Below are 9,109 nucleotides of genomic sequence, written 5' to 3'. Positions count from 1 at the left end.
TTCATAAAATTCTATGAAGATGTGCTATTCAAATTATCTCAACTATAAATAAACACTCATATAAATTAAACATTCCTAAAAGTCCTAGAAACAAAAATTCACTCAAATGTCTTTCAAGTTTACATAACTTAGGTCAGTCTTTAGTAAATATGACTAATGTGGCATTATTAATGGGTTAATAAAAACAGAAGGCATATATATATCTTCTGAGTTATCGGCACTAAGTAGGATGAACACACATTTTAATTTTAGTTGGATTTACTAGTCTAATAAGGTAATATGATGTCTACCAGATATTAAAGATTATAAAAATACAAATTTAAGATAATAGAAAATGCACAGGTACATAATCAATGAAATTAACTTCTTTTTAAAAGCTGTTTATTAGCATATATTAATTGTACAAAGTAATGGCTCATCATTGTGACTTTTTATAAATGCATGTAATGTACTTTGATCGTATATACCCCACTACCCGCTTTTGTCATTCTTCTCTCTTGTTCCCTTCCTCTTCCTAAATAGTAGCATTTCTACTTTGTCTTTCTTTTAATGTATACCTTTATTGAATTTTTGTGTATTTCATACAGTACATCTTAATCATATTTAGGCCCCATTCCTTATCTATACCCATACTTTCATATATTTGGTAAAATTGGAATTATGTCTGTGGGAGAAAATATGTGATATATCTTTCTGAATCTGGCTTGCATCATCTAACATAGTGTTCTCCAGTTCCATTCATTTTTCTTTAAACAACACAATTTCATTCTGCTTATTGACTAAAGACCCCCTTGTGTATATATACCACATTTTCTTTATTCTTTTGTTGGTGGGTTTCTAGGCTAATTCTGTACTTGACTATTATGAGTGATGCTGTGATAAAAATGGTTGTGCAGTTGTCTATATTAGGGTGCTCAAGAAGTAATATACTCGGATCATATAGTAATTGTGGTTTTAGTTGTTTTTTTTTTTTTTTTTTTGAGGGAACTTCTGTATTGGTCACTTTTCTCATTGCTATGACCAAATATTAGCAGGAAGCAACTTAAGAGCAGAAAGATATATTTTGGTTCATTGTTTGAGTGTATACTACATTATGACAGGGAAGGCATAGTGGTAGGAACTTGCTCATATCTGGACAGATCAAGAAGCAGAGAAAGGGGGACGTCAGAGCTCGGCTGTTCTTAATTTTTTTCCCCTTTTGTGCAATCCATGACCCAAGCCATTGGGGGTGCTGTATTAGTCACTTTTCTGTTGCTGTAATAGAAACACCATGGCCAAGGGAACTTATAAAAGGAAGAGTTTATTTAGCTTACTGTTCCAAAGCTGCAAGAGTCAGGCATCATGGTGTGGAGGCAGCAGAGGTGGCTGGAGGAAGAGCACAAGCTAAGCTCTCACATCTTCAATCGGGCACAGGAAGCAGAGAGCGACTCGAGAGTTGGCAAGGCTTAAGAATTCTCTAAGCCCCCTCCCAGTGATGTGCTTCCTTCAGCATAGCCACACCTTCTAAGACCTCCCCAAACAGTGCCACCAACTGGGGACAAAATGTCCAAATATTCGGAGCCTCTGGGAGACAAACCATCACAGGGGCAACCCACATTCAGGGTGGTTCTTCTTCAATTAATTGTCTTTCAAAATATCGTCACAATCGTATACAAAAATGGACTTTACTAATACTCTAGACATTTATTAATTCGATAAAGTTGACAATCAAAATTAACCATCATACCTCCTGATTTCCACAGTGGCTCACTAATTTGCATTCCTACCATCAGTCTATAAGAATGCCTTAATTCTACTGCATCTTTACCACTTTTTTTGCTTCTTGTTTTCTTTAAAATTTTAAAAATTAGTTCTTGGAAAATTTCATACAATATATTTTGAACATATTCATCTCCCCTTCCCTAATTCCTCCCAGGTTCCACCCTCTCTTCCCTAGCTATCCAATTTTGTGTCTTTTTTTCATTTTTAAACTTGTCAAGTCCACTTTGTGCTGCCATATATACTTGGGTGTGTGGCTATTCACTGGAGCATGATCAACCTATTAGAAAACTGACTCTCCCTCTCTCAGAAACTGTCAGTTGCCAATAGTTCCTCAGTTAGGAATGGAATGTCATGGCCACCTCTCCTTTCCATGCTGTGTTAAATACTACATTTCCCTTTGTTTTGTCCTACCACTTAAGCATTATTTTTCTTGTTCCTCTTTTTGCCTCTGTGTAGCTTTCCCTATTCCCTCTGCAGTGAAAGTATCCTCCATTTCCCCCATTTCTTCCTTGATAACTCCTGTTTCCTACTATCCTCCTCTCTCAAGATCCTTCTTCCTCTTTCCTCTCTTGGTTACTTTCAATTTTCCTGGCTCCTACAATTATATCAAGAAATATACTCACATCTAAGGACCTGGAGCTAGGTTCCACAAATGAGAGAACATGGGTCACTTGTTTTCTGAATGTGGATTACCTCACTTACTGTAACAGTTTCTAGTTCCATCCATTTATCTGCAAATTTCATGGTTTCATTTTTCTTTACTGCTGAAAAGAACGTCATAGTGTAAATGTACATTTTCACTATCCATTCATAGGTTGAAGGATATTTTGATAGTTTCTATTTTCTATCTATTATGAAAAAAGCAAAAACAAACATGGCTGAGCAAGTATCTCTATACTAGGATACTGAGTCCTTTGGGTATATGCCAAGGAGTGGTATAGCTGGATCGTGTGGTAGGTCTGTTTTTAATTTTTTAAGAGTTCTCCACATGGATTTCCATAGTGGGTGCACCAGTTTGTAATCCCACCAGCAATCAACAAAAGTTCTGCTTTCCCCACATTCTTATCAGCATTTGTTGTCACTTATTTTCTTGGTCTTAGCCATTTTGACTGGGGTAAGATGAAATCTTAAAGTGGTTTTAATGTGTATTTTCCTAATTACTAAAGATGTTGAACAATGAAAAGTATCTCTTAGTCACTTTTATTTCTTGTTTTGAGAAGAGCTCTCTTTGCAGATCTGTAGCCCATTTTTTAATTGGGTTCTATGTTTTCTTGATTCTTTGTTTTTTCGAGTTCTTTGTATATTCTGGAAATTAATTCTCTATCAGATGTATAGCTGCCAAAGATTCTCTCCCACTCTTTGGGCTTCCTCTTCACTGGACTGGTTGTTTCATTTGCTGTACAGAAACATTTTAATTCAATGAGGTTCCACTTGTCAATTGTTGACCTTAATTGCTGAGTGAATGAAGTCTGATACAGAAAGTCCTTTCTTACACCTATATCTTGTAGGGTACTACCTATGTTTTCTTCTAACAGTTTCAACATTTTAGGTTTCACATTGAGAACTTTGGTCCATTTGGAATTTATTTTTGTACAGGGTGATAAAAATGGGTCTAATTTCATTCTCCTATATGTAGTTCCCCCAGCACCATTTGTTGATGATGCTGTCTTTCCTCCAGTGTGTGTTCTTGGCATCTTTGTTAAATAACAGGTGGGTGTAACTATGTGTGTTCATATTTTGGTCTTCTATTTTGTTCCATTGATCTACACATCTGTTTTCGTGCCAATACTATTAATGAGACAAGTCTGTCTATTGTCCACACTCCTCCTCAAAATAATGGTTGACGTTTTGGTTGTTAGCCTTAGCCTTTAATGGCTGCACTAAATTTTAGCTAGAGCAATAAAACAAGAGGAAGAAATTAAAGGAGTACTAATTAGAAAATAAGTCAAATTATCTTCATTTTACATAAGATATCCTAAAATTTCCACCAGAAAAGTTCTAAAAAATGATCAACACTTTCAGTAAAGTGGTAGGATACAAAATCAGTTCACAAAAATCACTAGCCTTTTTTTATACCAATGACAAGTAGCCAGAGAAAGAGATAATAGAAACACTCCCATTCACATTAGCCTAAAATATCTAGGAATAAACTTAATCAAAGATGTTGAAGACCTCTACAATGAAAACTTTCAATCTTTGAAGAAAGAGATTGAGGAAGACAGAAGGCAATGGAAAGACCTCCCATGCTCACAGATTGGTAGACTCGATATAGTGAAAATGACCATCCTACAAAAAACAATTTACAGATTCAATGCAATCCCAATCAAAATCCTCAGGTCATTTTTCATGGAAATAGAAGAAATTCCTAAAATTCATATGAAACCACCAAAGACCCCAGTTATTCAAAGCAATTCTAAGCAAAAATAACAGTCATGGAGGGATTACTATGCCAGATTTCAAACTATATTACACAACTCCAGTAATAAAAAACACGGATTCTGTTTTCTAATCCAATCTAATACTCCTGCCTCTACCTGCTAGGGTTACAGGAGAGTGCCACCATGTCTAATTCTTGTGATGCTGGAGATGGAATCCAGGGCTTTGTGCAGGCTATAGAATTAGTATACCAACTGAACTCCATCCCCAACCCAAATAATAGCTTTTCATATTTGTTTTTAGGAAATCTCTTTTCTTTTTTCTTTTTTTTTTTTTTTTTTTTTGCAGTGCTAAGGTTAGAATCCAGGATAATTCCTCTGTCACTGAACTCCCAGCATGGTTTTTATTTTTAAATGATGTATGCCAGAGAACCAAACTTCCTTGGTAAATAATCTCTCAGGAAACCTTTAACCAATGCTAGTTTAATTCCTTTGTCATTCATGGATAGGTTTTGCTTTACTCTTATTCTTCTTCGGAGCATTCACAATAAGCTATAAGCCAGAGCACTTCCTCTTTAACAAATAGTGATTGTCTCACAGACCCATGTAAACAAGAATAGTGGGTACAGTAGGGTACAGACCTCTGGAGGATTGCTTAAATAACTTTGAGACTATCATTAGACTAAGGAGTTCCAGAACTCTAGTAGAGAAGCTGGTTTGTTCATGAAACTAACACAAGATCAAGTAGAACAAGAATTAATTACATGAGACTAAATGAACTGATGAAGAATGATTATAATTTTTGTTTAGAATTTTGCTGGCTTGTTAATGCTCTATTTTGTGGATATAAGAAACTCCTTTTCATTTTTTATTAAGATATCTCCAAGTCAAAATATTTTATTATAATATGCCTGTGTAAATAAAAATTAAATGTCTTTCTTTTCTTCCTGCCTCGTCCCTTCAGAATTTGGAAACTCTTTTTAAGTATCTCATTTCCATGGCAATATAGTTATCTACATGAATGCAATAAGAAAGTATCTCTCTGGTAGCAGAACATAATTCAACAATTAGTTCTATTATCAAGATGTTACTTGAATACCACATTTGAGAATATTGCATAAAATCAGATATGAGCAGTCGGTTTGAAGGAGTGGAGACTGGCTTCATGGAACCAATGTTACTAAGCCTCTTAGAAAATAGCCAGCCTGCTGTTTCCCTCACAGGTTTTTAAATCTTTCTTTATAAGAAAGGTCATTTAGTTCCTGGATGACCCAGGAACATTAGGACATTTTGGAAAACACAGAACAGGAATTTGCCCAAATTTATAGATATTGCCAGTGACGTGAGGGCCAGTTCTTGGCCTGTCTTCGTAGCCTCAAGAGGCTTTTGGAAATCTCATCAGAGATACCTCATGAAACTTTCTATGCAGTCAGTTCTCATTATTGAATACTTATATAAATAAGTCCAAATGTAAAGGAGTCCAGACTTGTTTGAATCAAGAAAAACCTTATTTGGTTATGAAAACAGGGGAGTATGAACAAAGGTTCTGTTTCAATGGAAAAGTTATGGCACACTTTGCACATTTTGTCAGTCCTTTTCAAATTCTCAACTTTCCAATTTGTCATTTCCAGTTTTTCTTCCACCATCCAGAGTGGCATCACAGGAACCACAACCTTACCGCTCACATCCTTACAGGGACTCCAGAGTCTCTGCAGCTGACCTCCTACTATCCTTATTCTGGGATCTAAAGAAACCCTGCAAGCTGAAGCTGGCTAATGGGTCGCCTTCATGCCTAGAACTGCTACTGCAGACCCTGTTCAAACACCTAGACAACTTTTCAATGGCCTTCCCTACTAAGAACCCTAATAGATAGCTCAATTGATCCCTGTTGAACAAAAGGTAAGAAGGGAGAAATGGGCTCTGATTGTTCAACAGAAGGAAACCTTTAAAAAACTTTAAATAGGCTTTGTTGAGTCCTCTTTTTGACAAAGCCTCATTCTTGGGCTTTGTCAGCCTGCCTACGTCAATTTGAACAAGAATCTTGCCAAGTTAGTTTAGTCAGAATTCCCCCACCCTTATATCTGATCATCCTGGCTTGCCTTCAGCAAAAGTCCTGTTAAATAGATTTAGTAATAACCCCCCACCCTTGATGTCCTCCTTTTAGTAATGATCTATTCACTGTACGCATTGTTTTTGAATAAGCAGCTGTCTTTGCTATATTAGGAGTCGAACCTTACCCCCCTCTTCTATTTGATAGTCTTGGCACTTGTCATGATACTCCTGAGTTTTCTTTACATTTTAACAAGTGTCAAAGTAATATTTTCCTTAACATTGTTAAAATTTTGACTCATTCATGAGAGAATTGGTAAGACATTATAACCAGTTAAAGGAGAATCCAAAGAATGGTCACATTTATAAATCAGGAATATTGAAATACATATGGAAATGGAAGCAAAAATGGCCTCTTCCACAGTGGGAGAGGAAACTCAATTGAGGCTCTACTGGATAGAATTTGTATGTCTTCCTTATTAGCCAGAATTGCTTTGAAAATATAGAGTTGTAAAATAGCTGAATGGTGATGAAAAGCTGAAGTCATATAATCCAAGAAGATGTACTCTACGCTATTGCTGATGGGCCAAATGCTGTCCATTGCCTGGTTTTGTAAATAAAGTTTTATCAGTACACATTCATTTATGTACTTTTTGTGTCTGTTTTCCTTGAGTTAAGTAGTGCAACACTGACCATATAGCTTACCAGACCTAAAATATTTCCTACCTGGAAAGTTTCCCTGCCCTCATGCTCTAGGTAGTGTATTGTTTTCCACTGAATATCAGTTTTTCCTACTATTGATGAGGGAATGCATTACTATTAGGCAGCCCTAATTTATAAGTAAAGGAACTAATATCAATGAGTGGTACAAGTAAAACTCTAACACAGGTCAATCTGATTCCATCATTACTGTTATGATCAGAATGCAGTTCAGTGGCTCTTAGTTACAAAGGCAAAATCCTGGGACTACAATATATAGTGAACATTGCAACTCTTTCAAAATGATACTAGCTTTGAAGAACAAAGTGGTGTGGTTTAATAGGTGGTGTGTGTGCTCATAAATGCATGTGGGGGATTAGGAAAGAGAATTGCTTTGGTAACCCAGGAGGCCAATTTTACTTGTATTCCTTGGCCTAAAACTACCTTTATAAAATAAAATGAATCGAAGTACAGTACATTTGTACAAGACAAGGCATTAGCTCCACATTGTCAATTAAGGAATCCAGCCAGAAACTGAAAATTATTTTAATTTTGTAACACTTTTCTTTTAGATGTTTACTCTTTAGTATCTATTCAGCAACTCAGTCCTCTGTGCTGAGTGCAACCTAACTTCAATTGTTGCATTCCTAAATAGCCAACTCTTCCTCTATTAATTATTTTTTTTCTTTTACATTAAGTCAATTTAAAGTATTATTCTTTGAAAGGCATTATGTGGTTTAGTGAGCATTAAAAAGTCCCTTCCTTCAGTCAGCATTTAAATATTTCCAAACAATACCCTTGGCTTCTTCTTTCTACAGTTTTTGAATTGAAAAGTGAGATGAAATACTCCAGTGATAAGTGAATGTCTGAGATCAAGCCCAGCCCTGCCATTTAAACCAGACAGATTTGGAAATTGTATGTTTAGTATCAGGTTGCATGGGAAATCTGTCAAATCTTTTTTTGAACATGTTCATAAATAATACTTCTTGGGTATCACTAATAGTCACAAGACACAGTGGGTGAATTTCAATGGCTGAACTGCTGTGGAGAAAATGAATAGACTGTTAATAGAATCACTCTTGAATAATAGCTAAATTATTAAATTGTAGGATGATGGGTACCACTTTCTTACTTTGGCAAATTAGATTTGAAAGTGTCAGTGTGAATGTCTCAGGAATATTACATTGCACAGCTCTTTGGAGGGATTTTAAACTTTTCTATAGCCTCCTCTCTTTTAACAAAGCTCATGTTTATTTCTGGTTTTATTGGCTTTCATTAGTAGAAGTTGTAGCAGATGGTATCAGTTTTCTGTCATAACCTCCTGAGTACCCATCTCTATGCTGAAAACTCTTTATTAACCAACACCTGCCATTCTTTGCCAGATGAACTTCTCTAACCCTAAGAACATCTAGCCCTCTCTGTAATCAAACCCAGAGTGCTAAAACACTAATCCCTCCAAAAGCTTCCCTCATCTATGGTGGATGTGAGTTGGCAAATAAATACTCTTCTTCTTTTCCCCTGTATTGGAGTTACTGTGAGTGGGAGAACCAGGGTATGGGCAAACAGTGAGCTCCAGGAACCCCCAGCAGGATTGGGCTCCAGTTGCCTCCAGTGTTTTATAATGTTGCTGATGGTATTGGCTGCCTTCCCTTCCTGTCTCACTTTCCCTACTGGTGTTTCCTGTAATCATCACCCAACTCATACTCAAATCCTTGTCTTAGGTTCTGTTTCTAGGACAAGGCATATCGAGACAGAAAAAGACTATAAAGATTTTCTTTGCCGATTGTCATTCACCAACCAAACACTATAGATCATTCTTTTTCATAGAACAACCTTGCTGTCTCCTTCAGTTTGGAATGCTATAACTGGGTGGGTGATGTAAACAATGAATGTTTATTTTTCATAGTCTTAGAGTCTGGAAAGCCCAAGATCAAGGTCTGAGTAAAGAATGGTGGCTGTGGTTCAATAGTAGAGTACATGCTTAGCATACATGAGGACTTGCCTTTAATCCCCAGCATTAAAAACAACAACAAAAAGGTGCTGGAATACTGGGTGTCTGGCGAGGGGTTTGCTTCTTGGTTCATAGATAGCCTGTTTTCATGAGTCACTACATGATAGAAAATAATTAGGGAGCTCTCTGGGCCCACTCATGAGGTCCATGCATATATAACCTAATCTATTCCCCAACTAACTTTCTAATATTGTTATCCTGGTAGTTAAGATTT

Source organism: Nannospalax galili, unplaced genomic scaffold (genome assembly GCF_000622305.1).
Source record: "Nannospalax galili isolate Female #2095 unplaced genomic scaffold, S.galili_v1.0 scaffold325, whole genome shotgun sequence".
Classification (NCBI taxonomy): Eukaryota; Metazoa; Chordata; class Mammalia; order Rodentia; family Spalacidae; genus Nannospalax; species Nannospalax galili.
This window is presented reverse-complemented; position numbering follows the sequence as displayed.